The following is an 8,961-nucleotide window of genomic DNA, read 5'->3' on the forward strand; positions in this document are numbered from 1 at the left end:
AAGTCACCCAGGAAGACTAATTTACTCTCTTTACAATTACGCAAAAGCAAAGCTCCCCGGGTCGTGTGGCAGAATGCATTTTTCTGCTCTTTAGTTTCCTTTGGAAGTCTCCAGTGAAAACTCCTGAGGAGAGGAAGAAGTCCAAGTTCTCAGTGAGAGACTTCTCAAAACTACTTTGCTGTTGTTCAGGCAGAAGTTGGATAAATCATTGCAGTTCAGTCTGAACCTCTGCTATGTTTTGGTAGTGATGTTTCAATTCAGCTCATTATTTCAGAACACTGATTGTCATTCCAGGTGATTTCTCCTTTGCCTGCCTTCCTCTTTCCTCTTCTCTACATCACATAGATATTTTTGCTGTTTTCCTACTGTTCATTGCACTATATCCCCCAGGTCTTATCCATCTTATTCTATCTTTTTCCATTTTCTTTCTAATTTTTTCTTTAAGCTCAGTCTGAATTCAGTGTAAACTCTCTTTCCTGACTCCAGGGTGTCTGGATATTTTGTTTCTCCTGACACTGGTTGCTGCATCTTTCCTTTTCTCATTGCTCACCCAACTGCAGGTGACATTACTTGTATCTGTTTTCTGAGGTGTAAGAGCATTTTCTGCTTTACACATCTAAGTCCATACCCTGGCCACATTCTGATTTCCTGCTGGGACAAACACTGGATATTCTTGATTCTCAGTCTCCATGTTTCCATGCCATGCCTTAATGCCCACAGGAAGAGGATCAAGTTGCCTGTGCAAGAAGACACATCAAAGCCACCTCTCTGCCCTGGAGACTCACAGGGCACAGAACCAGAGCCCGTACCGCAGTGTGCCACTCTATCCAAAATGTAAACCAGGTTTTTCTGACTGTACTTGAACAATGCTGCGAAAGCTCCACCTATTCAAATATCTTTACCATACCTCCTTACAATAACTTAAACTAGACACTGCATGTGAGAAGTGCTCAGCACCTCTAAACCTACGATCAAATAGTTGCTGAGCCAGGCAATGAGATAAGAGATAAGAGAAGGCTTCCACAACCAAAAATATGTACAAAGATGGGGCCTATAATCACACAGCAAGTTGGCAATAGATTAGGTACAGCACTAGGTCTCCTGATTGTCTCCACTGGTGCCCTCACCAGACTATATGACATTTGCCTCTCCTCACTGCCTTCTCATCATTTTCTCCGTTCCCCCCAAGCCACTCCTCTCCTTTTATTTTAAGAGCTGACTCTGCCATTTCCCATCTATAAGGTGACATATGAAAACTTTCTTAGAAAACAGTCATAAAAAGAAGAACAAAATGAAAAAGAAAGGCCCAATGGAGAGCAGAAAATTACAGTGTCTGGGCCGTATTTACAATAATTATAATTATTATAATGCACAATAGGGTGTAGAAACCCATAATTCTCCTGGTGCTTTCTGATTTTTAGATCTATGTTTAGAAAGCTCATGTCAGAGAAACAGTCAGAAAAGGAATGCCATGAAGTCACTTTCCTCTCTGTGTTGTAAAGCCATTGGGGAGAATATTTGTGTCTGCAGGAATACAGGGACAAGCAGCTTCAGAAATGAAACCATCATTGTCCATCCCAGAATAATATGCTACCTGCTAAAGTGAAAAAATAAGCTCTCTCCTGACACCACAAAAAGAGGCCTTCCTTTTTCCTCCCCATCCATGTGTAATTTTTATAGGACCAGATATTTCTCCCACTTCTGAGGCTTTGATGACTCTTCCCCAAATGTCAGACTCCACTCCAGCAGCCATGACCCCCATCCCACAGTGACACAAACTTGCAGTTGATCCCTTCCTTACACAAACTCTCGTGGTGGTATCTGAAGACCTCCTGGTAGCACCTGAGGCAGTCTGACTAGCGTCTGCCCTATGGGACTCCTTTCCTCATTCCTCTCCCACAGGCAGAAGCATGAATGTAATGCAAGCACTTTATTTTGCTCACCAGGTATCACAGGAAGAGAAAGGAGCTTTCAAGTGCCCTCATGCATGAGACAGAAGATGGAAAGGCTTGTGATGCTTTTTTGCTCCTGCAAAAAACAGGAGAAAAAAGCTAGACAGTTTTCTAGCCCACCAGACAGCTCTTATGGCAGCCCAGAGGAGCTCTACCCATTTGGCAGCAAATTCTGTTGCTCATTGCTGCAGTTTTCCTCTTAAAACTCATGCAATCTTTTCAAGGAAAGGGATGAGACCTTCAATTCTAGTCAGAGGTCTGTCACAAGAATAAGAGCTCATATTCCTACCTAATTCTCTTCAGAGACTCACCTTGAAGCCAAACCAGTCCATTCCGGTCTTCTCCCAGGGTGCAGCATGAGTCTTGTGTCTGTTAGAAGAAAGAGAGAGGCGTCTCCATAATTGCAGTTTCTATAATGTCCACAGGAGTCTGTGTTGGTGTGTCTTTACCTCCACTGGTCTCTGCACCCTTTCCTGGCTCAGACTCTGCCCTCTGTACCCTGTCTCTCAAGCTCTGCTGTTCTGTTCTAAGCATCACGTTGCAGCTGCTGTGATATATGCCAACATCTCCTGCAGGGACACTTTATAGCCAGAAGCAAAAGTGGTGTTTGAAGTGCTATGGAAGTGCCCACATGCCTTTCAGAGAGTTTGGGACACCTTCTTAGGCTATTTAGCTGGCAGCAGCTACTGGACCATAACTCCTGCTGTGCCAAATGGACACTGAGGACTTTCTAACCCACAAGATAGATTAGAGGCATTTTCACTGGAAATAGATTTCTTTCTAAACACAATACCTTAGTTGTCTTTATTAATACATGAATGGGTGATAGCAGCACCAGAATGTAAAAACTCACAGTTCTTACTGGGAAACCTGTCTGAGTAGCAGAGCCATGCTTAGTGACATCTGGGTAAATAGGAAATCAACTGGGACCAGCTGTGAAGGAAGAGACGGTCTGTGTTTTGGACAGGAGTGAATACACCCTGCCCTCAAGCTCCATTTGTGTTTGGGGATGGGTATAGGGATCAGTTCTGTGCATTGCACAGGTGTGTATGAATGTATGTACATGAATGCATCTGTGTGTGTGTCTCTTTCTTTGCTTGTTACACTTTTTTTTTTTTTCTGAAATAAGGAGGAGTGAGACTGCAGCATGGATATTCAAAAGCAGAAGATAATAATCCATGCAATATTTATGCCAGTCTGCAAACCCCCTCCCAACCCAGCAATACACATGAAGACCATACTCAGATAAAAAGCCACAGGATTATCCCAAAAGTGGAGTGTGTTACATGCCTTCCCCAGGCATCCCCTCTGCTCTGGTGCAGGCCTAGTGCAGAAGAAGGATGAAGAAGCACAAAGAACTTAGAGGAGTTCTCATCAACCCTTATCAACTCTTGCTTTTTCCTAAGGGGCAGGTGGAGACTTTTGCATGGTGCCACAGCCAAGATGAGCTCTGTCCCTGACAGTGAGGAAGGCTGCCAAAACAAGGAGGTTTTCCATAAAGAGGGCTGAGAGTCACAGCTGGCCAGGTGTTCTTGCTCTCTTATGAGACTGCCTGAAGTAGGGAGAGAAGGTGATTAGATAGATGCACATAGAGGTATCTCAGATATGCACCTGCCACTCAGCCAGCGCCAGGGAGACGCCAGGCACAGAAGGAAAATTTTTTTTCCTCTGACATTTTTGGTGTGGATAACAGAGTTCAAGCAGAGCAGAGGAGCCCAGCAATAATGGCTGCTGTTGCCTTAAGCTAAGCTGCTTAATTGCATTGGACTGGTTCATCTAATCAGGGAGAAAGGTGAAATCCCTTGTTTCTTGCCCCAGCTGACTTTCCTCAATGAACAAAGCCCGTGAGCCAAATTCCGGGTGATCCCAAACATCAGAAATTGCTGAACAGGGCAAACAGACACACTAGGAGTCCTGTGGGCAATAATGTGTGAGCATGTATACATGGCTTGCAAATCAGGCTGATTCTGAAGCCCAGTAGCCATGATCCTCCCAGCCTGCTGGAAACACATCATTCCTAACTTACTTCCTCTCCCATTCTCTGGGGTCTGGGCAGCAGCAAGCAGTTCCCAAATGATTTTTGGTATTTAGAAGAAACTCTGCTGAAACAGTTGAAATAAGCATCTTTTTTTCCGTTCAGTGTCTCACAGTTCAGGGTCATTTTCTCTCATTCCTGCCCTTCATCTCCTTAGCAAGACCTTGGCTTGCTGTTTAAAGAACTTGCAGTCACTTTAAGTTATAAACTGTTCCTCCAGAATGTTAAACTAAAGATCTTGATGTACCCCAAATAATCATGGATAAAAGAATAAAACATCTCATCAAGAAGCTTGGACTGATCTATTCCCATGTCCTGTCACTCAAACATCCCAACTCTGCGGCAAAACTGGATTATATGGGGTAGAGCCTTGGCCAGTGTGAAACCAGGACAGGGCTGGGGCTGACCTACAAGAATGTGTCCCACAGCATACACAGAAGCATTGGTAGTCTCATTAATTTTACTTAGGAGCCATTCAAGGCAAGGCAGGTATCAAAGGAACAGTTTTGGTACCAATCCGGCCTCTTTGACCCATGACAAATTCCACATTAGCTGGGGACAGAGTCCAACTAAACCAGTGACACGTGTGGAGCTTGACCCTGGTCTTCTCTCTCTGGTGACTGATGCAGCATCAGACACCACAGTGTCAGAGAGGTGATCCCAGGCTCAGTGATCAGTGCTGTGATTGCTCTGGGAAGGGGACCCACTACCAATGCATGGGAAAGCCTCATCACATCACTGCTGTGGCTGCGTGTTTATCACCAGCATCACCCACACCACCTTGAAGCCCCAGGCTCCAGGACCACATACCCTTCATCTGCCCAGATGTCACCACCCACTGCAGACAATGCTCCAAACCCTCCATCTGCTCTCGAGGGCTGCTGGCTGGCCGGGGCTTACCTCCTTGTCCTTCCACCCATGCTCCCAGCCAAGCCAGGCTTTTCCTGCCAAGCTGGGGTTTGTGCCAGGAGAGGGAAGTACCCTCATGCAAACCATGGGAGCAGGGGAAGGGTGGGCTGGATGCTGGACCCTGGGATGGCTCTGGTACCATGCTGTGCCTGATCCCTGTGGTGGATGCAATGTGTATCCACAGTGCAAATATCACGAGACCTGGCTGCACATCCTGCTGCCACGACTCACCCAACACGTGGCCCTGGGCAAGGCTTTTGCCACTTCCTTCTTTCTGTCTCCCTGCCTATCTGTCTTGTCTAATTAGGTAAAAGCTTTCCAGGGTAGAGATTGTTTCTCCCTGGGCTGTGACACAGAGTGGCTGGAAGTGCTCCTAGACAAAATTAACACCCGAACAGAGCAGACCCTCTGGATATGACAATGTCAGCAGGAACAGGCAATCCCTAATGCAAACTTATCTTGTCTCAATTAGCAGGCAGCAAAATGTCAGACCTTTTGTGGTTTGGTTGGAAAGCTAAGGGTTTCCCCTACAGAACCAGCCAGAGTGGCTCCCTACTCTCAACATGCCAGGAAAAGCGTGGCTTTTGCAGGCAGTGCAGGATACATCTACAAAAAGCCTTGTAGGCTTGACTCAAGCACAGAGCAGAAAAATTTTCTTGATCTTTGGTGCTGCTAAATGAAAAATCTTTGCCCGCTGGCTGAAGATAGCTGGAAGACTTCTGAAGCTCAGCCTGTCTTGCAGGTAGAGGAACACAGGCAGAGGGGAGAAATTTAATACCCCCGTGCTGGGCTGGGAGTTGGACTCGATGATCCTTGTGGGTCCCTTCCAACTCAGCATATTCTGTGATTCTGTGACCCTGGCAGAGTTACCACAAGGGCTTAGGGCTGCTCGCCTGCGTCAGGGCAGAGATAACATCAGCCTACTGAAGACAGTCTCCAGCAGCCTAATTGCTCCTACAGAAGGAAAACGTGGGCCACAGGAGCTGCTCTGGCTCTTGGCTAATTGTCAGACAGTTGTACTGCAGGGATTGTGTATCCTGGAGGAAAGGCTGCTGAAGATGGATGCTGTGGCAGCCAGCATAGAGACGAGCCTTGTTTAAACACCATGAGGGACGGGTGGACGGAGGAGTACACAGAGGAGCAGGCTCAGTTCTCTGCATCCTGCTCCTCCCTGGGGATGTAGTTCCAGGTTGGGGTGTTATGCCAAGGATGGTGGTCACCATCTCAGATGAAGATGGTGAGGGCTCTGTTGAGGGCCAAAGGAGAGTAGGGAGCAGGGATGTGATGGCTGCTGGGAGTTTAAACAGGGGCACTGCAAGGGATTCAAAAGCAGGGTCTCACTCAGTCCTTCACTACCTGCCTTATAATTTCATTGCTGTTTTCCAGTAGATTTAAGATATTGAGAAGAGAATGTCATGAGTCTAGCACCACTACAGACACTGCTAACTTCAAATGCAATCACCACAAACAGCATTGCAGAATGGCAAACCTGACGTGTGTGACATACCAAACCCAGACTCTCCTCACTAAAATCCACATGCTCAGGATGTTTCTGACATTGCTTATAAATAACACATTGGCCTTAAATATTCGGAAACCCACAGTTATGTCCTCTAGAATTCATGCCAAACAAAATAAGCAAACATTTTGAGATTATATAAGTCTATGTGCTTGAGAGCTGCATACTAAAAGTGGTAGTGGCAACAAATGCAGTATTATTTCTTTTCCTTGTGGACACTGGAGAAGTAAAGTGTGTGGCAAGTAGGGGTCTGGCTAAGGTGGAAACCAGGGCTGGCTTTGAGCATGTGGTTCTGGGAGACTTCCACTCCTGCCTGAAGACTTCTTCTCCCTGCTCTGAACAGTTCACCAGTTTGGCTCGTCACCCTGACAAGAAGTGCCACAGAACCCAGCTACCTGATGGAGATCCATCTACACCGACCAGACTGACTGCAGGACAGGGAGCTGAGCTTTGTGGAGCTGAGAGGCAGCAAGAGCTCCAGCAGTCTTCCCTTGAGCTCATTCACAAAACAGGAGCCCAGATCCCTGTGAATCCACATGCTCACCAAAAGGAGCCTGGAAATGATCTGAGTGAGAGCACAGATGGAAATCATTGTCATCAGGGAGGCCAAGAGCTCTGCAGGAAGCACGAAAGGATCAGATGTTTCAATGGATAAAAAAGAACATCCAGAGCTACATGAGATAGAATAGAAATGTAAGAGATGTAAGCCCTCTTCCTCCAAAATACAAGCCAGCCCTGACTGACAGGGACAAAATCATGTATCTGAGCAGGTTGTTTTGTAATTACCTGCAGCTGCATTTCCTGCCCCTTTTCCCTGCAATGTCTGGCACTGGCCCCATCCCAAATGTAACTCTGAATTAAACCACAGGGAAACTGGCAAGAGTGGAAGGAGGTTCTGTGGAGGGGAGACAAGGAGACAAACTGAGAAACCTCAACTGTGGTAGAGCGCACATATCCCCCTCTTGCTTTCTCCCTTATCCCCCCTTTCTCCCCACCACTTCTGCCAAGGAAAGATCTTGCCTAAGCAAAGCTCTGATGACAGAACAGCCTGCCTTGGATATTTAGTTAGGCAAGGGAAAAAATTAATTTTCAGACCATCTGTCCTGTCCAAAGAATAGCAGTCTTTCCCAAACTGAGCTAACTCCATGAAATGGCAACAGTAAGCAACACGATATTAAACAATAATAAATCAAAGCTGACATCATTTGGAGCACATCCGAACCCTTCCCTGTGGGGGCATCACTATTCTGTGTGTCAACAGTAGAAAGAGAAAAGCAGAAAGAAGCTTAATCGGAATCAGATAATAGACAGTGGGCCTAAGATGGTATTTCTGAGAGTTCATCCTGCCCCATCCTTCCTTCCTGTGTCCCTTTCCCATTCTCACAGTGCCCACAGCAAGCCTTTTGGAGGAGTCTTCTCTGTCTTCTTTGTAGCAGATAGTCTAGAAGGGCTGGGACGGTCCATCCCCACTGCAGCACACAGCACACCTTCCAGAGCCTCTGCCTTTGCAGTGAGGTCCCTTCTTCAAAACTGCAAGAGGGCTGCTCACCTTAGTCCAGACCAGCCAGCCCAAAAGCTCAGACATTCGGAGAAGCAGGGCAGAAGGGGAACACTTGGAGTGGATTTGGAGTAGAGGATGCAATGAGAGTTTGATAGTGACATAAAGTGACAAAAGAGCAGTCCAAAATCATGGGAATGGCTTGAGAAGACATCCCTTTGTCTTTAAACTAGATAGAGACTAATGGGAGAGTATGGGCAGCAGCAGACAGCCAAGCTTGGTCTAAGAGGGCTGTGCAGTCCACACATCTCAGTGACATGGGATCATTACTGGGATCCATACTCTGAGACAGAAAACTAGGTTAAAACTCAGATTAAAACCCAAGCTCACCAGGGTGTGTTTACCAAAATGCAATCCCCCCGCTGGAATGCAATGCAGACATATGCAAGGGATGGCTGGGTTTAGCTATCTCCCTATAAAATACTAATGGAGAAGTGACTTGAGGGAGTTTTACTCCATGGCCAGTCCTACAGCTGCATACTAAGCACTTCAGTATAAACCTGTTTTGTTGCTTTTAATAGCAGCAGAAAAATGAAGCCATTTTGCCAGTGATGTACCAGCAAGGGGCACTGGTGTCAGGTGCACTGCAGACATAGTTTCTGCTCCTGTCTCCACTCTGCACACAGCCCCCAGGTCAGTATACTTATACCTAGACGTATAGAAGTCTCCTCTCTCCCTGCTCAATGCTTTCTTCAACTGCATGTCCAAGAAACCAGCCAGCAGGCAAGGGCAGGGTGCAGGTGTATGGTGTTCAGAGAGCCCAGCTTGAACCTAAACCCTGAGGGCACCTCTAAACTTGTGCTATGGGCACTGTCAGCCCAGTGCAGGATGGTTCACAGTGCAAGGGCAGCGCTGTCCTTCGGCTACTCCAGCCTTTGTAAGGGGTTGCAGACATCAGCGTGGATGGCTCCAAAGAAGGCAGAGTCCACGGCAGTGGGTGAGAAATGGATTTTGGATCACAGCATTGACAAGCCCGTCAGTCTGAGGG

The 8,961-nt window shown here is 46.7% G+C and overlaps 1 long non-coding RNA gene across 4 annotated transcripts in view; it reads right to left on the reverse strand.

The window, feature by feature from the left end:
* The window catches only part of LOC135297270 (uncharacterized), a 48,675-nt gene that overhangs the window by 39,196 nt on the left and 518 nt on the right, over positions 1 to 8,961 (reverse strand). For all 4 annotated transcript variants that reach the window (XR_010359316.1, XR_010359317.1, XR_010359318.1 and 1 more), the window contains exon 2: positions 2,264 to 2,321. This is a non-coding gene — a long non-coding RNA (uncharacterized LOC135297270). The remainder of the gene's footprint in view (positions 1 to 2,263; positions 2,322 to 8,961) is intronic.

The sequence above is a fragment of the Passer domesticus genome, chromosome 3 (genome assembly GCF_036417665.1).
Source record: "Passer domesticus isolate bPasDom1 chromosome 3, bPasDom1.hap1, whole genome shotgun sequence".
Taxonomy (NCBI): Eukaryota; Metazoa; Chordata; class Aves; order Passeriformes; family Passeridae; genus Passer; species Passer domesticus.